Here is a 20,129-nt window from a genome sequence, read left to right as displayed (position 1 = left end):
GCTTCAAACCTTAGTAAAATGAGTACTTTGGAGGAAGCAATATATTGGTTGACTCTTCTAGGAAAGTACGCCCACGGAACACCGTGCTACAAAACGCCTCTCTTGCAAGGTCTGTCATTGGAGATAGCTGAACATATCCGAGTCGCTTTCGCGTTTACTAAATGAACTTGTAACGAAACGTGCTACTCTTCTTTGGATTTCTCTATTTCCTCTATCAATCCCATCTGGTATGGACTCCAGACTGACAATCAATAGTCAAATATTTGTCGAACTAGGGTTTCGTAAACAACCCTCTTTGTGGGTACACAACACATCCTGATGTTTCTCCAAAAGAATCTCATCTGGCATCTGCTTTACCTGCGATTGGTTTTATGTGGTTGTCCTATTTTAAATCGCTCGGCACGCACACTCCTATATAGTCTAGGGATGTGACTGGTTCAATGATTGTTCCGAAATCGTGTAATAAGACCATTGGTTTTTATGCCTGTTTATGTGCAAAACATTACATCGTTTTCGTTGAGGATCAGCAGCTAATCCCTGCTACCAAGTGTCGACCCTCTTCAGGTCTTCATACCTTTCGCTGCAGTTTTATTGGACCCTGACTTCTCTAAGCACAACAGCATCATCTATGAAAAGCCTCATGGATCTTCCGACATTATCCACCAGGTCATTAACGTATATTGTGAAAAGTAATTGTTCTTTAACACACCCTTAGAGTATGCCCAGCGTTATTCGTACGCCTAAAGACTTATCTCCGTTGGGAATGACAAGTTGTATTCTGTTTGGTAGCAACTGTTCAATCCCATCACACGACTGTTCAGATATACCGTATCCTCCTATTTTGTTCATTAGGCGGCAGTGGGGAGATACATCGAACGTGGACTAATAGAGTTCAAAGGATCTTTTTTTCGAATCTCATATTGATTACTCCAAAGGAGACTTCGATCTCCAGAAGTGTGGTGGTGGTGGTGGTGGTGGTGGTTAGTGTTTAACGTCCCGTCGACAACGAGGTCATTAGAGACGGAGCGCAAGCTCGGGTTAGGGAAGAATTGGGAAGGAAATCGGCCGTGCCCTTTCAAAGGAACCATCCCGGCATTTGCCTGAAACGATGTAGGAAAATCACGGAAAACCTAAATCAGGATGGCCGGAGACGGGATTGATCCGCCGTCCTCCCGAATGCGAGTCCAGTGTTCCAGAAGTGTCATAATAAGGGAGCATAGAACGTTTGTCAGAGTACTACAACAGACCGACGTCACAGATATAGGCATATAGTTTTGCGAGTCTATTCGACGTACCGAGCGAGGTGGCGCAGTGGTTAGACACTGGATTCGGAAGGACGACGGTTCAATCCCGCGTCCGCCCATCCTGATTTAGGTTTTCCGTGATTTCCCTAAATCACTCCAGGCAAATGCCGGGATGGTTCCTCTGAAAGGGCACGGCCGACTTCCTTCCCCATCCTTCCCTAATCCGATGAGACCGATGACCACGCTGTCTGGTCTCCTTCCCCAAACCAACCAACCAATCTATTCGACGATACGTCTTGAGATTGAGAATGACCTGCCCTTTTTTCTAATTACTAGGATGGCTTCATTCCCCTGTGGCTTGAGGTACACTTCTGCTAAAAGACGAACAAGTTCTTCCGCACGTGCTGTGTCGAATCATTTTGGTATCGCATCAGGTTCAGTGTGTCTCCCGTGTTGAGCGATTTCAGTTACTTTTCTATCTCACTCACCTATTTTGATACGTCATTTCGGCTTTTGTGCGACAATGTAACCGAGAAACCACAGTAAGATCTTATCCATTGCACAGTTTGGGAAAAAGGATTTAGTATTTAGAAAAACAGTCGTAGGTTGCACAATATTCTTTGTCAACCTGAGAACATCGCGTTTCGCCCGGATAGGGCACCATCAGGTTATCCGAAAATACAAGAGGACGACGACATTACAATAAATCCAGCGCGGTCGTGGACAAAGGCAATATAAGCTTCAAAAACCAACCAAATAAAATTATGCGGAGAGACGCAATGTACTTACGTTAGTCACTCACAAATTTTCTGCCAAAATGTACCCTTCCAGAACGCAAAAAAAACCGAGCATAACGTACTAAAAGGCAGACGGCAGAATATTAAAAATTAATGAAATAAAATCACCAGCATCAGGCATGAGTAGAGAACGAATGAGAAACCGAAAAATGGCGTGTTACCTCTATGAGCCCGTCCGGCTAGCCGCGCGGTCTAACGCGCTGCTTCCCGAGCGGGAAGAGCCGGCCTAGGTGGCCGAGCGGTTCTAGGCGCTACAGTCTGGAACCGCGTGACCGCTACGGTCGCAGGTTCGAATCCTGCCTCGGGCATGGATGTGTGTGATGTCATTAGGTTAGTTAGGTTTAAGTAGCTCTAAGGTCTAGGGGACTGATGACCTTAGAAGTTAAGTCCCATTGTGCTCAGAGCCATTTGAACCATTTGAACCCGAACGGGAAGGCGTGCCGGTCCCCGGCACGAATCCGTCCGGTGGATTAGCGTCGAGGTCCGGTGTGCCGGCCAGCCTGTGGATGATTTTTAAGGCGGTTTTCCATCTGTCTCGGAGAATGCGGGCTCGTTCCCCTTATTCCGCCTCAGTTACACTATGTCGGCGATCGCTGCGCAAACACTTTCTGCACGTACGCGTACACCATAATTACTCTACCACGCAAGCATTGGGGTTACACTCGTCTGGAATGAGACATTCCCAGGGGGTCCACTGGTGTCCGAACCGCACAATCCCGGGTTCGGTGTGGGGCGGCGGTGGTGTGAGTGGACTGCTGTAACCTGTTGTTGGGTTGTGAACCGCTGAGGGCTACGGCGAGGAAGAAGCCTCTCCGTCGTTTCTGGATCTCCAGTTCAATACATACATACATAAATTCATACATACATACCTCCATGAGGTGTTCTCAGCTTTCTTGAGTTACGGCTTTGTCTCACTGACAATGTCATAAAATGTGACATTCATCGCAAGCCTTCTACAAGCGACTCAGTTATACACACTACCTCATGTCATCCCTACAAACAACAGATGAGCTGTTTCAGATCTGTGGCACAGCTATCACCGAAATTCTGATTAACGCTCAATCTATTTCAAAGAAACTGGAAAACCTGAAACATGTCACGTTCTGTAATGGATACAGCCCCTCCACCGTTGCAAGTTATACACACAAAAAACCGCCACGCGACCGAGAAACCACTCTCAGTTCCGCACATCAAAATTACCGTTTTTGCTAAACTTCCATATTTAGGTAATGTGTCGTATGCCACAGCTAAACTCTTTTTGTGCTCAAAGTATGACAACAGTGTGCACGACCTCTAATGAAGCTTACAATGAGCGCCCCATAAATATAAATATGCTGCCTCTGGCCTATATGTGCTCGAGTGCTGCGAAGCTTCCTGGAGCATTTACTCGCTAAGAAGGGGTAGCCGAAGTGTAATTCTGCCTTCGGTGAGCACCTAAAATCTAGTGGCCACCAGTCACCTACACTGCGAGCCTAAGCGTTTTGCACCACGCACCTAAAGGAAAGAGGCTCAGTCTGCTTCAAGAGATCAAAATTGTTAAAAATTCACACGCTAAGAAGTATACGTTACTCAATGATTAGTTATCAGGTAAAAATCAGGTTTTCTAAGATTGCATGTTGCCCACTTTTAAATAATATATATTAATGTTTAGCTTTCTATTACCAGGGCCTTCGTCGCTTGTCATGTGTATGAAGTTCTAATTTTATCTTTTTAGCTTTGTTACCGTTTGCTATATATTTGTAGTCTAATCTATATTTTATTGCTTTACGTATTTTTCTTCATTATTATTTTACATTGCTTTTGTGCACAATGGTTCTCTATGCCTCTGTGCACAGCTTTCAAAATTGCTTGTCCTGCATCGTATATATTGTGTATATATCCTATATGCTCCATTATGTTTTCATTTATGTCTTAATTTATCCATTTGAATTTTACGCCCGCCGTTATCATACTGTACACCCAACGGCAGCGCCACATTGCGACTGTCATTACAACTAACCCAATATTTTGCATGAACTTCAGTCGTTCGTATGTATGCGCTGTGTGAAAACGGATGTGCCTGTCGGGCCGTTGTGGTGTGTGGCTGTGTTTACATTTTGCGGGGTCGTGTTCTGCGTTGCTGCGCTTGTCGTCGCCTCCATCAGGTAGTACGCATTTTTCGGTATCTCCTTCGTTGTTGTCTGCAGTTCACTTTTAACACTTCGTTTTGTACAGAGTGTCTCATATTGTAGCTCTACATTTATCGTCATTGTTTTCTGTTTCCCATCGTTCCTTAGTTGCTTCAAAATTCGTGAAGGTATGTACTGTCTGTGCAACTAACTGAAGGCAGTTTGTTTATTGCCATACGCGTTTCACTTCTTTTGTTTCTGAAGCATTTTTCTTTTATACATTGAAGTGGCGGTTCTAGAGGAATATATTTATTTATTTACTCGGTGTCTGTAAAAGTATGCGTAAATGTAATTGTGTGGTCCAATATACAAAAATTGTTAAATTTTTATTTTTACTTCAGCTCGAAAATATACCTGTATTATCATTAGCCCCGGCGTGGACTCAAATACTGAAATTGTTATTGTGCACCCACACAATACTCTAAGAATACTCCTCATACCACCATATTCAGGCTGTAGTAGTCGAATCCTGGCTCTCGATGTAAGATGAAAAGTAAAATCTTAAAACTAGTGTTGCTCTCTGCTGCGGCTCATTGCTGTGAAAAGATGTTTGTTAAATGTTAAAGCGGGCTGTCTCTGCGCCTCTGCTATGATTTCACTTTTTAGATTGTGGCGTAACGGGGTCCGTTGAAGCAGCGGCCGCTGAAATTGATGGGCTGTAAACGTCTTGATAAAAGTTAATTCAGTGCAAGGAACATGACAGAGGGCTCACTGTACATCGAAATAATACACATATAAACTTTAACGTACTATACTAACAAGTTTAACGGCATAAATGATTACATTCCTTTCGTGCTACGAGAGGTCTGCTTCTTAACACCAGTGAAGAAAAACGAAGAGAACAACAATTTAGTAGCGTTTTTCTCCCCTATTAATATCATAGAGGTAATAACATAATTAGTTTACTTCTTGATACTGCGATTCAGTTTAATATTTACTATAAAACATGGATATTTTATACCACCTATGCACTCGGTGAAACACATACGGTTCGTATACATTTATTCCGTCGCTAAATTCTCTTCTCGTTCCAAGTTTTTTTTCAATGTCTTTACGACAAAATTGTCGCTGGGACGGCACAACATGCAGTGAATGTACTGTGTGGTAGTTACAATATGTTACTATGTTACATTTTGTCATGTTTTTCTCTCGTTTCTTTAGGTTAGAATCAACTTTTGTTGCACAAATTTCTTGATGTGAAATTACCGTTCTATTTTACTTACGATTTCCAGCGCTGTTAGCCGATGTGTGGGGTCCTGGAGATGGGTTCAATAGTCTCCAAGCTCTATTTGGCCGATTTCCGGGAATCTTTCACCCACATTTGATTCAGCACATCACATAAATCACTTGTACTTTACATTTTGGGTTCAACATGTGTGTGTTTGCAGTGTATAATGTTTCAAACTGTCACTGTGTGCCGGCCGGTGTGGCCCAGCGGTTCTAGGCGCTTCAGTCTGGAACTGCGCGACCGCTACGGTAGCAAGTTCGAATCCTGCTCTGGCATAGATGTCTTTGATGTCCTTAGGTTAGTTAGGTTTAAGAAGTTCTAAGTTCTGGGAGACTGATGACCTCAGATGTTAAGTCCCATAGTGCTCAGAACGATTTGAACCATTTTTTTTGTCACTGTGTGTGTATCTCTCATGTTTTGTATTGTGTGTGTGGCTTGACATTTTCATCTGTTTGTGTGTGTGTGTGTGGGGGGGGGGGGGGGGGTGAAAATGTCGAAACACATACACAACACAGATAAAATAAGAGAGCTAAACACACAGCGACTGTTGGCAACACTATACACCGAAAACACGCACATGTTAAACGCAAAATGGAAAGTGCGAGCGATTTATGCTGTGTGTTGAATCGAGTGTGGGTGAAAGAACGCTGGAAATCGGCCAGCTGTAACGTGGAGACCGATGAAAAAATATCCAGGACCACACACATGGGATAACTGAGCTGGAAATCGTAATACCGAACGATAATTTCACATCACAAAAATACTGCTACAAAAGTTGTTTCTAACCTAGAAAACAACAGAAAAACGTGACAAAAGTAGCATAGTAACATATTGTAACCACCACATGATACAGGGTGAGTCACCTAACATTACCGCTGGATATATTTCATAAACCACATCAAATTCTGACGAATCGATTCCACAGACCGAACGTGAGGGGAGGGGCTAGTGTAACTGGTTAATACAAACCATAAAAAAATGCACGGAAGTATGTTTTTTAACACAAACCTACGTTTTTTGAATGGAACCCCGTTAGTTTTGTTAGCACATCTGAACATATAAACAAATACGTAATCAGTGCCGTTTGTTGCATTGTAAAATGTTAATTACATCCGGAGATGTTGTAACCTAAAGTTCACGATTGAGTACCACTCCTCCGCTGTTCGATCGTGTGTATCGGAGAGCACCGAATTACGTAGGGATCCAAAGGGAACGGTGATGGTCCTTAGGTCCAGAAGAGACTGGAACAGCACATTACGTCCACATGCTAACAACTTTTTATTGGTCTTTTTCACTGATGCACATGTACATTACCATGAGGGGTGAGGCACACGTACACATGTGGTTTCCATTTTCAGTTACGGAGTGGAATAGAGCGTGTCCCGACATGTCGGGCCATAGATGTTCAATGTGGTGGCCATCATTTGCTGCACACAATTGCAATCTCTGGCGTAATGAATGTCGTACACGCCACAGTACATCTGATGTAACGTCGCCGCAGGCTGCCACAATACGTTGTTTCATATCCTCTGGGGTTGTAGGCACATCACGGCACACATTCTCCTTTAACGTACCCCACAGAAAGAAGTCCAGAGGTGTAAGATCAGGAGAACGGGCTGGCCAATTTATGCGTCCTCTACGTCCTATGAAAATCCCGTCGAACATCCTGCCAAGGATCACCCTAGTGTTGTTTGCGGAATGTGCAGGTGCACCATCATGCTGATACCACATACGTCGACGCGTTTCTAGTGGGACATTTTCGAGCAACGTTGGCAGATCATTCTGTAGAAACGCGATGTATGTTGCAGCTGTTTGGGCCCCTACAATGAAGTGAGGACAATGTTTCAAGCGTCAACTTTAGGTTACAATATCTCCGGATGTAATTAACATTTTACAATGTAACAAACGGCACTGATTACGTATTTGTTTATATGTTCAGATGTGCTAACAAAACTAACGTGGTTCCATTTAAAAAAACGTGGGTTTGTGTTAAAAAACATACTTTCGTGCATTTTTTTATGGTCTGTATTAAACAATTACACTAGCCCCTCTCCTCACGTTCGGTCTGTGGAATCGGTTCGTCAGTATTTGATGTGGTTTACGAAATATATCCAGCGGTAACGTTAGGTAACTCACCCTGTATATACACATATATTACAGGCCACTGAAGATGCTCCACAAGTAAAAGAAGCGAAACGAGTATGGCAATGAACAAGCTGCCTTCAATTAGCTGCTTAGACAGAACATACCTCCAGGAATTCCACGTTTATTTGTATAGACATTTTTGGGTTTTTAAACAAATAATCTACTATCTCTAGCATTCGATCAATAATCCCCACCGAGACGGCGGAGAGGCTAGGAAACTAATCCTCCACCTTGAAGAATCGTGGTTCAGTTCTGCATCTCTCTACACTGGTTTAGGTTCTGCCTGGTTTCGGCAAATAAATTAAAGTGAATGCTGTTCAGGTACCCCTAAAGGAGGGTTTGCCGGTTTACTTTAACGTTCCTGTTTCTTTCCAAACTTGTATTTGTTCATTATGACCTTGTCATGGACAGGACGCTAAGCTCTAACCTTCCACTACTTCAAAGATATCTTTCACATTTTTTCCATTTGCAAAAGGAGATATCGTTGCTACTTATTTCTAGATTCAGTAAACTTTCTGTTCTGAATGCTACGTGTGCGTAGCAGACATAAGTGAGAGTAATTCTGACAGCTTACCCTGTAAGTTACTGCAATGTTCTAACATAAAGCTATACTTCTTTCCTGACCTACGGGAGACTTATTTTTCCCTATACGACAAGTATGGATTACGTTCTTTCCATTCGTTGACACAATTCGCGCGTCACAAACTGACGTGTCTTAGTTGAAAAGTTCATTTATTTGTTTGGGGACCTCACATGTATCAGTCAGTGTTCACACTCTTAGTAAATAAAAAGGTTGCTTGAAACGGGAGATAAATTCTCAGCACAGGAGAACAATGGTTTGCGAGCGGTGCTACACCGAAAACGGTACCATTGATTGCTCGAAATGAGATGATAACGCATTTTACACCTCAGATAATACGTACGCAGGCTACCTACGGCACGCCTCACACTCAGGAAGTTAGCTGACGGTCCATGACGTACTTAATGCACTTAGCATTGCTGGCTTGATCGCGTAAAACGCTCATACCGTAGTTTTTAGTTATGTAATAAGCAGGTTTTCAACTGGTTTGGCGTTTCCCGTCAGTATTACGGGGGTGCCCCGTAGCGTCATTGGAACTTTCCTGGTCATTAATTTGCAAAATTATGCTACGAACGTTTCTGCTTGGCCAAAGCATCGAATGGAGGTTGGAATTTCGTTACATTTAGTGTTCAACGAATAAAAATACCCATGTATAAGACACGGTGGTCATTAGTATTTCTGAGACAGTTAACCCTGAGTGTAATAACATGTGGCTAACTAAACTTTAGAAAGAAAAACGTTTTTTAACAACTTTATTTTTAAAATGACAAAATATAGAAAATATTTAATTTTTGTAGGTATTTTATTAAACTATGAATTAATGAGTCAAAGAGACAATTGGTACTGCTTATTTCTAACAACACTTACTCATAGAATGCTGAAACAGTTTTCACTTCCTACATCTCCTCAGAAAAGGAAAGGTAACTATCCACATCGAGGGTAGACACTTGTTACTAAACATGCTTCCTCTGAACTATTGTGCTCTCTACCGATACATGCTTCACCCAGAACCTGCACTCACATGTAAAATGAACAAAGTTAAAATTTTGTGTACTATGCTTATGTTCGTAAATAGCTTGATTGCTGTACTCCTAACTTCTTAACTGGCAGAAATTCGAAGACTTGAAACTCGCAATGCTTGTATGACGGCTGCCGCTGATAATAATAAATAATAATATTGTGTAGGGCTGTAGGTCCTATTGCAGTGTAGTAGACTATGTTCAGGGTGTCCTTTCTAAAGGAAGACAGGTTCATTTTCTCCGGTGTTATACCAGATATTTGCAAGTTCATTGTTACAATGTATAGATGGTTTAACACCCCACCCCTCACTTATCTGGTTTTGGTGTGTGTTCACCCCAGGTAATTGACTAACAGATCAACAGAACCAGCAGGTGTGGCCGTACGGTCTAGGCGCTTCAGTCTGTAACTGCGTTACCACTCCGGTCGCAGGTTCGAATCCTGCCTCGGGCATGGATGTGTGTGATGTCCTTAGGTTAGGTTTAAATAGTTCTAAGTTCTAGGGGACTGATGAACACAGATGTTAAGTCCCATATTGCTCAGAGCCGTTTGAACCAAGATCAACACAGAGTGCAAAACTGCTGCAATGTCAGATAATGCAAAGAAAGTAATAAGGCCCTGTGACTCCTGATTGAACTGCGGTGGCAGTGTTGACATTATTTGGTTCAGAATTGATCCCTTTGAATTAAAAAGAGGTGCACATTGATGTTATATTCAGCTATTGAACACCAGATGCAAATGTTGAACATAAAATTAATTAAGAAAGTGACTTGGGATATCAACTACTTGATTGAAAACAGATGCAGTCGATTAGCACAAATTTATTTTAACTCACGACCGTCAATCATCACATTACATTACTCTCCTAACAGGCAGTGGTAATAAATTGCGTTTGCGTGGAGTAAAGCGCGATAAATCAAAAGTAATTCCTATAGACTGACCTAGGCGTAATGCAAAGTGCGAGAAGAATTCTATAATACACGGCGCATGAAACCCTCCTGGAAACTTTGCCGACGTGATCCAGCAAATTAATCAGTGGCCGGAGCGGGCGCAATATCACCGAATACAGCGTGGCGGAGCGGCGTCGTTGTGTGGACGTCGGCCGACCTTTGTGGGGCTGCAAGGCTGCACTCGTCTATTCACTCCTAGCTATCTTGCTCAGTACACAGCTGAACCAAAACTTTCAATCTCCAAGCTCAATTGTTCCATTTGCTAAGTCCTAAACTGCAGAGATGCTCATTGTTTCTTAGGCAAGCTGAGTCAAGAACGCCACGTCCGCACTCTAGGCAAGCTGGGAACGGAAGACCTCTACGGAGACTTCTCACAGTCCGCTCTTCGCCTCAGTTTCCCCTTCAGCAAAATCACTTACGCCAATTGCAGCACAAGTCGCGTTAATTATGGGTCGCTTCCCAGCGCCGACCAATGCCTGCTCTGGGAAGTGAACAAATTCCCACAAAATTTCCCTTCCTCTCAACTTCTTTTATTTAGCTCCTCCCGGCCACCCATCAAGGTTAGCATCTGCACAACACCAAGTTTTCCAGAATTCTGACTCCCAGGAGAGTACTTCAAATTCCTCAGTCGTACGTTCCCATCAGAGGCCAGCGTATTTCATTCTGTCACTCTTCACCTGATTTACTTCAGACTCTGCAGACCGTGAATTCAGCGTGAAGTTGCTATAGTCACGAACACGCATATTTTGACCTCTCACACATATTTTGACCGCTCCACCGTAGCTTTGCGCGGCTTTCTCGCATGTTTCCCTGAAAACGGGACAATGGGCATTTATCAACAGGTGTACAATTTCTCCGTCTGCTTCCCGGTACACCAGCATGGAGTCGGGGTCAACCACCCGTGCTGTCACTCATCTTAAGGCAGCTGGAGGCTGCGCTGCGTTACCGCTTTCTCAGAGCTTGAGCTGTCCTAAGCTGCCTATTGTTGCTCCCCTTTGCCGTTCCCCAGCCGGCCACAGTCAACTCTAAATACTTCACTGGGGCAAACTAGCGTCCAGTAAATCGACTTGTTTCCACAAAGTTTTCATGTCGTGAGAATTACTTTAAAACCATCACCCGACATTAATTATTCCAATACGTCCATACTATACCCTCTACAAGATGCACTGTGCCTTGTCAGTCATTTTTTTTGTTCAGCCCTACTGTCCATTCAACGTGAGTTAGGTGATCTTTAATGACTTCATGTGAGGGGCACGGTTCTTGCCATCTTACAATGGAGTCCACATAAACAAATGTGGCTTGTCTCTTCTTTCAGGCGTTGCTGCCTCTGTATCATGGGGTCCCGGGTTCGATTCCCCGACGGGTTGGGGATTTTCTCTGCCCGGGGACTGGGTGTTTGTGTTGTCCTCCTCCTCCTCCTCCTCCTCCTCCTCCTCCTCCTCCTCACCACCACCATCATAATCATTCATGGCAGTGGCCAGATTGGATTGTAAAAAAAATTTAGACTCTGTAAAAGTTTGGACTTTGTACGGGCGCTGACTGCCGCGCAGTTGAGCCCCCACAAACCAAACATCATCGTGTTGTTCATCTTTCAGGCGATGCCCTCTGTCGACGAAAAGCGTCTGTTTCCCGTTGCAAACAAAATGATTTTTTAAACGGAATTTTACGTGCACATACGATAAAACGGACCCGTGTCAGTCTATTGTGATATTCGTGTTATCGATAAGTGCTAGTAACGACAGTAAACCGAGAATAATTACCGCTACTCCAGCGACTGGGTAGCGCTGCTGCGTGGCGGTATCAGCATGGGCCAAGGCGGTGTTGTCGCTGATTGAATGTTGCTTATTAATCGTATTTTAGTGTGGCTACTTGTGAATATCAATAAAACGAGTATCGCACTAGACTAATTTTGGACCGGTCTGTGGAATGGACACGTAAAATTCCATTTAAAAAATCGTTTCGTTTGTAAAGGGAAACAAACCGACGGTTTCCGTCAACAATGGGCGTCGCATGAAAGACGCGATGAGCAGCAATTGTTTATGCTGACTCCATCTGTCAAGTGGAAAACGTAAATGGCAAACACCTGCCGGAGCCCCAGATAAAGTGCGCCTGACGACTATTACGAGGAACACACTGTGTAGTTACCGTTGCGTGCTGATGTCGATATGTTGGTTCATCTGTTGCGAGGTAAATAAGTAAGCAACTTTTGCTCCATTGCAGGAACTAACTACAACTCGCAGAAGGAATTTTCATGAGACAATTAAGTGTATGTGACGTATACGTCTCTATCTTACCGTCGTAGATGGGTGGTACAAGGCAGAAATTATATAATACGTTTGTCTCTGTGGCCATCTTCCGCAGCAGCTGTTAACGTCTGTTGTTATAGGTTATCTGACTTGAGCTGACTGCAGTGTGATTCAAAAGAATTGCACCAGACGCGTTTCGCTTTTATTTACAAAGGTTCTTCTGTGGTATTCTGTAAATTGCATACACACGTTTGTACATTTATTTTTTGATTCTTTTATGTTAAAAACAGCGTTTTCTTTATGAAGTTGGTCTGCAAGCTACTTACGGTGTTTCTTTACATAGTCTGCACCTTTCCCTCTTGCTGGCAGTGGTTGGTGTCTACAGGCTTCATTTCACATCCGCACTTCGCAGTTTTTGGCACATGTGAAATGAAGCCTGTCAACACCAACCACTGCCAGCAAGAGGGAAAGGTGCAGACTATGTAAAGAATCACCGTTAGTAGCCTGCAGGCCAATGTCATAAAGAAAACGCTGTTTTCAACATAAAAGAATCAAAAATTAATGTACAAACGTGTGCATCCAGTTTACAGAATACCACAGAGGATACTTTGTAAATAAAAGCGAAACGGGTCTGGTACAATTAGTTTTAATTACACTGCAGTCAGCTGAAGACAGATAATCTATAACAACAGATAAAAATTATATTTTCGTGGCAAGTTGACTACGTGAGCAAAATGTTGTTCATATTTACGTTTCACATGCTGCAACCTCCAACATAATGAGTCACGCATTTGTGCTAGCATTGGCAAAAAATTAAAATATGTTAGCTGTTGGTAATATGTAATCGGTATTACAGACTTGCGACATAGTTATAACACCAATGATCTTTTAGAGAACAGTTTACTTTCGTGACAGAAACACAATCTAACCGTTTGGTTTTTATATGTTACAAAATTTCATTACACACTTACGGAAGCATGGTGCGGAAGGACGGGGGGGGGGGGGGTGTTGGCCGGAATGGCGAATTTCTCCCACATTGGAACTGCTGCTCTGTAATAAGGGCGCTGACTGGCTAAAAGGCCTAAATCTTCAACAAATTTTGGAAGTTTCCCTGGTCTCACAAAATTGGCGGGTCGATAGCAGACCCTCGTGGAGTGTAGACGACAAGCACGGTGAGATCAAGACCAAAATGTTATGTTCAGTTACTAAATTTCGTAAACGGAGGCCGTGTTGTTAGCACAGTCACACTTCATCTTACAGCTGAGGCCTTGCTGTAGAGAAAGTTTTTGTGATTGTGAAGGTGAAGTTTACTTGAAGGAGATGCTGTTTTAAAACACAGGTTGGTACAGATTTATGTGAACTGGAGTGTTTACGTTTGTGTCACTTCGTGACCTTCAAATCTTTTATCTAACACGTGATACTTTTTTGTTTTGAGGATGGAAGGACATCACAACGAACTAAACCAAACTTAAACATAACGGTTAAGATTTAAAAAATGACACTGGGTATCTTGGCGATGTTCACTAGTAATTTGGAAGTTTTTGTTATTTGTTGCAAATTGTATTTTTTCCAACATTATTTGTTTGACATCGTATTTACATCACTCACAGATACCTCTGAATTTTGGAAGGATAGAGCACACCCTAAGTAACAGCACGTGCTTGTGGCAGGACTCAAACTCGTGATCTCCGATTCACGAAGCAGCGACGATTCCCCAAAACCACGGATTTTGGGTATAACGGACGTGTGTTTGATTTTCACGACCGACACTGCAACTATGGTAAGGCAGTGTTTTCAGTAACTGCTGAGACTTCTCTTCTGTAGGCAATGGTTACATAATTGATCATTGTTATTATTTATGCGAAGTAAAAATAGTGTTGTGATAATCTGCGCATAAACGGAGTGCCTATGACGAGAAATTCCACCACAGTCAGTCTAATTGCTCAGGACACTAGCAATTGAAACGTGAAGCAGGTGGCCCGAGAATGAGAAGGAAATCACGGGTGGGAGGGAGGGAGGGAGGGAGGGAGAGAGAGAGAGAGAGAGAGAGAGAGAGAGAGAGAGAGAGAGAATCCCAGGCGTAGTTCATCGGTTGCTGCGATTCGTCTCAATAGCTCTGCAAACGAAGATCATGAGAAGTAATTAACTACGCAGGATAGTGCTGCGTTAGTGGATTTAGACCTTCAATAAGCTTCCAGCATGAACGTTTCAGCGTCCAGCAAAATCACTTGGTTGTAAGACAAGTACTTTCTGTCTGTTGACTAAATATTAACGATTTCTTTCTTTTTTTCAGGTAAGCCGCTGTTCCGTACTTCCTTAATAGGATGATTCGTGATGGGTCGTTATGGCGGAGCTGGGGTACGAAGGTAAGTATTCTTGATGTTAGAAATATTGCTGTTTCGTACGGTTCTTATTAACTACACTGTTGAAGTTACTGTAACTTTCAAACTTTGATACTATAGAAATTACCATCGTACAATCTTTGTATATGTGTGTTTATGTAACACGCTTTCCTCGCAGTAGTTAACAATGCTGGTGTTAAAAGATAGTGTGCTACGGCCATATACATTTTACAAGCTACTATATTTGTATGTCCGTTAGAGCAAATCGCAGTAGTAACAGCCACGTTAATTTTTTTAAAGATCCAAGTCATACCGGCTTCATTAAAAGAACAAAGTAGATGGTAACGCTCCCTGTTGCCTGTGTTGCATGCCAACCGTATATAGGGAGGCAAAAGGGGTGAAATTTGGAAATCCCACAGCGAAGCTATCTCGGTACACTACGGCCTTGTCGACACGAGGCACAAGTCTGTTGTAGATGTTCTGCACGCTACGGGCAACAACATCCGCTGTTGGGAGAGATGGCTACATCGCCATGACCACCAGTCGCAGAGTTAAATCCCACCGTCACAGATGGGAGGACCTGCAGGTATCCATTCTCCACCAGGATCAGAACACCAACGTTTCTGACATTCCGGCGGACTGAATAGGGCCTACCTGGGCTGCAGGCCATTATCGTCGAACTTTGACCACACGATAACCGTCGTCGCAGTACGACGGACGACGAAGAACGGTGGTGAACGGGAGAGGCAGAGCACACCTTGTAAGTCGGTGTGTGTAAGTTCAAAACGTCCGCTGCCGTCATTTACTGCCGCGGCGTCGCGGTACAGCCAGTGCAGCAGTCGGCTGGAACCAAGTGCGCGGCGCCAGAGGTCCTATTCTGTATCGTTCATACCGACCGGTGTAGTAGATTAGTCTCGGAAGTGACGTCATTTTCGGTTCTTTATAGAAATATCCTATTCAGTAAGCTTCTGAGACCTGTTACCGAACGGTCCTCCTCCCGATTTTACGACAATTGCACCGAGAGGTATTGGATTGCGGTGTGGCCCTGTCGGTCGGTGAGCTGTGGTTTATGTACACCCATAATTTGTTATTTTAAACATTTAGCGGTTTTAGCTTTGGATTTAGTGATTGTGTTACTAAAGAATCACCAGAGGACGCATCCAGTGGGAAAGTGAGTTCAATCTAGACCTTTGTTAGAAATATGGTTAGGTTAGGTTGTTACTGTGAATGATTACATCCAAAAAAGCGTTTTCGGTCAATATCCTCTCAAAATACGTGTTATTTTTATGCAGATAAGAGTTTAAAGATCACTAAATATCAAGACATCGGCTCTGCTTACATATATTAGATGAGTGTGAACTGACGTTACTAGTGACTTTGCGTACTTTTTCCCACAAATGGTTTAGTTAGTAATCATCGAAACGTGTTTACAACTTTCAAGTAACAATGGAAAGCAATTATGTGAAGCCTGATATTGGAAACTTTCCAAACTATCACGCATTTATGACTTACGCAGCACCGTTTGGTAACGAAGTCAGCTTACGTTCCTCTACACAATACTACAATTGAGCACCGTGATGATGTAGTTGTTTGGTGTGGCTAAGTGGTCAGCGCTCGGGAATGCCGTACGGAAGAATACGGGTTCGCTCACGGATGGGTGAAAAAAAATTTTTCCTCTTCATATATGCAACACGTTGTGAGACACTGTTATTCGTGTAAGTTAATATTTTTGTACAATATTCGTTATTATTACCTGTAAGGGTGCACTTCCCCAGTAATTATTTCGTGATTTCTGTGGTGTTTAAAATACGAAATATGAAATTGCTGTGGGTGAAACAACCGACAGTGACCTTTATGTTTTTTCTTGTCAGAAATAACTCACCATTTTTTCCAAATATGTAGCGATTCCCGAGTTGCGGTTACACAGGAATCTAAGAGCACAACTTAAATTACTGGGAATGTAACTAGCGGCAGTCAACTTCATAATCTTGCTTGTCACAACTGTTAATCTGCGATCGAATCCGTGACAATAGTAGACAGAGATGAAAGGTCTCCGCTGTAATATTTTCAGACTGTAGCACCATATACGAAACATTTTCATTCATGAGCTGCATGTTATAAACTTCGACGAACTGGAGCAGCTCTCGAAAATGCGTTTTTTCAGTTTTGTTATTAAGACCCAAATAGTTGACGTATCATATAGGGAAATGGGCTACTTAATCATTTAGATCTCTAGGAGTGAGTTATAACCACATTCTGTTTATCTTCTTCTTCTTCTTCTTCTTCTTCTTAAAACTCTCAGAATCACTTTTTCGGGAGTTTTTATAGATGTATTAGTACAATGTGGTACTACATACTATGCCTAAGTCATTTTCCAAATACGCTATCGTTATTACGCATGCATGGAAACATGTGGTCAGGGAAACTGTAAAAATTTCTATGCATTTCAACTGAGAATCATGAAAATCGATATACTACTCCTGATACTGTTAAGGAGGAGGCAAGAGCGATGAAGGCGGGCACGTCAGCTCGATGGAATGCGGCGTCATGCCTTATGGCAACGTAAACGCAATTTTCTGTGAGTGGGAGAATAGCGCTCCTGCGTCGTCTGCTAGCCGCCTTGTGTTCGTGGCGCTGTGCGCGCTGCAGTGCGCATGCGCGGATCTGCGGCCGCTTGCTTTTGATCGGCTTGCACGACACGAACTGACAACAGCGTTTCGGTTCACTAGACCCGAACGGTATCGCTACCGAAATGCATATTGGATAATGCACTGGCTCTAATTCGAGTACTAGACCGTTCGGTGCTCTTGAGTACCGAAACGATCGGCACAATGGCGGAAAGATACAGAATAGGCACCCAGCTGCCGTGGGCGGCCTTGAAGGCCGCATACAACGCGACTCCTCAATGGGCATTGACAGGCGACGCCAACGACGAGTCAAGATGCCGCCTGTAATCTTATGAAAATAACTAATTCTGAATCATCTTTCACTGCGCCTAACGGGGACCACAGGTCACGACCATCCTACCGAGGAAAACTGGCAAGAAGCGAACTGGGAGAGCGCCTCCTGAAACAAAGCCAACTCTAGTTACGGTCGCCCAATAGTCGACTCTTGCACCTGTGCCATCACAAATAACAATGTCTTTGGTCAGTTACATCGGTATCAGAAATTCTTGTGTTATTATTCCCCATTGTGCAGAGTGCCTTACCATGGGTAGTTCTCGTAGTGGTCCCCGATGTCAGTCTGAACAGCTGTTATGTAAGGTCATAAACTTGAAGTTTTTGTCGCCTAATGTGGTTAAAACTTTAAACTTCCAGAGTATCTCTTCCCCAGCATGTTCGAACGTTACAGAGTTATGGTAGTGTGAGATTACTGCTGAGCCACGACAAACCGCTATGATTTACAGAAAGAGCTGTTACCAGGTGACCTTACTGATAATCAACTCGCTCTGCACAGAATCAAGTGAATGTAATTACAGGTGTTGTGCAACAGATAACTTAATGAATTTAATTTATTAAGCACCTGTGGCCATAGCATACGTGAAACATGGGTTCTGTAACTCACAAAATGCTAAAATAGGGAGTTTCATGAAACTGTTGAATGAAGCAATGGTCACAGTAAACCCTATCTGTTACAATTCGGTGTGGACTTAAAGTTAAACCTAAGGTTGCGAAATTGTTACATTCATTGAATATTAATACATTTTACAACAGAATTAAAATACTAGCACCTTGGCTAAGGTCTGGTAATGAGGTGCTGGTGAATATGTTTAAGTAAACTTAGCATTCTGGGGAACGATTAAGTTCGGAGACGTCGCACAGCGATTGCCGAATATTAATCAGTGGAGTAAGAAAGAACTACAGAAATAATCTTGTATTTACTTACTATCCTGATTGAGCACATGTTGAGTTGGAGTTTACTGGTAAAGTATTTGGATTAAAACTGTAAGGCCCTAACGTCAGAATGAAAACTTGGCATACATCCTACTATTTGTTTTGCGAACGCTGCAATTTCTCCCCATACTTAATACTACTGATACTTGTGAATTGTGGCTGGGGTGTTTAAAAATTATGTCACCTGGCCTGCACCAAAGGCTGCTCTTCCTTAGACGTCAGAATACAAGTCGTCCTCTCGGCTGAAGCTTCCCCTGGCGAGCCTCAGATGGAAGTAAGTTCCACAGAGCCCTCCTACCAGGAAGCTGGTTTTTTACTGGTGCGTGATGATTCTGTGTGTTAACCAAAGTTACTCCTCCGAGTGCCAACCAGTCAGGTCCTATCTAAAAACGCAGCCACCTCCATTCCATGCTCAGTGTATACGTAATAAACCAGTCATGTGGGTTTTCAGTTCTGGAGCTCAGAAAGAAGCAGTTTCTTACTCGCACCGTCTGTTCTGTCCCGTGTTTAGCCAACCAGACCATGCATAGCTCATAGCGATTTCTTTTTTTCCACTCTAAACTTCATTCATATTGTCCAATGATAGCTACTCTTACTATTTCTGAAACGAGTAAGGCCGGCCGGAGTGGCCGTGCGGTTCTAGGCGCTACAGTCTGGAGCCGAGCGACCGCTACGGTCGTAGGTTCGAATCCTGCCTCGCGCATGGATGTGTGTCATGTCCTTAGGTTAGTTGGATTTAATTAGTTGTAAGTTCTAGGCGACTGATGACCTCAGAAGTTAAGTAGCATAGTGCTCAGAGCCATTTTTAAAACGAGTAAACAACAACGCAGTTAACTCGGGGCCAGCCTGGAAGTTACTACCCTAGTGTTCTTCATCACAAAAGGGCCGGGTGGCCTCCCATCTCCCTTCGCTTCAGAGAACTTACCTTCGACCTACTTTGGTGTAGCATTTCCCAGAATTTTGGTTTCCTGCAAAGGGCAGGGGGCCACGGTACTATGATCCCTCACTCTGTGTTCACTACCCACACTAAAAACGCAGTACAATGGCTTTCTATCATTTCGGACACAAAACAACTTCGCCTCCTTCGAAGAGTTCAGGCCGCACTCAACATACTGTTCCCAACTAGCTACCCGCTATCCTCGTTCCCCTAGAGATGTTTTCTGAAAAGAACTACAGCCCCTTTTAATGGCCAGACACTACTTCCCATAGCCAGGTGGCCTCTGTTCAAGCTTTACTCACTAAGATGCCCGACTACATCCAAACGCACCTCCACGCTTTCAGAACAATTTAATATGGAAATATAGCAGTTATCTATGGAAATCACTGAAATGGACCTGAATCATATTTGTACTCTTGCGTCTAGCATGGAGCTCACTTAGATTGGTTGGGATCCTTAATTTATTGGAATTTAATTATGGTATATGGTAGTTCTGACAAAAACGGTCAAGTAACATTAGGAATGTTAGCTCGCAGCCTACTTGAATTTCCGTAACACGGCTAATGATACAATCGTGTTCAA

The sequence above is a fragment of the Schistocerca piceifrons genome, chromosome 5 (genome assembly GCF_021461385.2).
Source record: "Schistocerca piceifrons isolate TAMUIC-IGC-003096 chromosome 5, iqSchPice1.1, whole genome shotgun sequence".
Taxonomy (NCBI): domain Eukaryota; kingdom Metazoa; phylum Arthropoda; class Insecta; order Orthoptera; family Acrididae; genus Schistocerca; species Schistocerca piceifrons.
Note: the sequence above shows the minus strand (reverse complement) of the source record.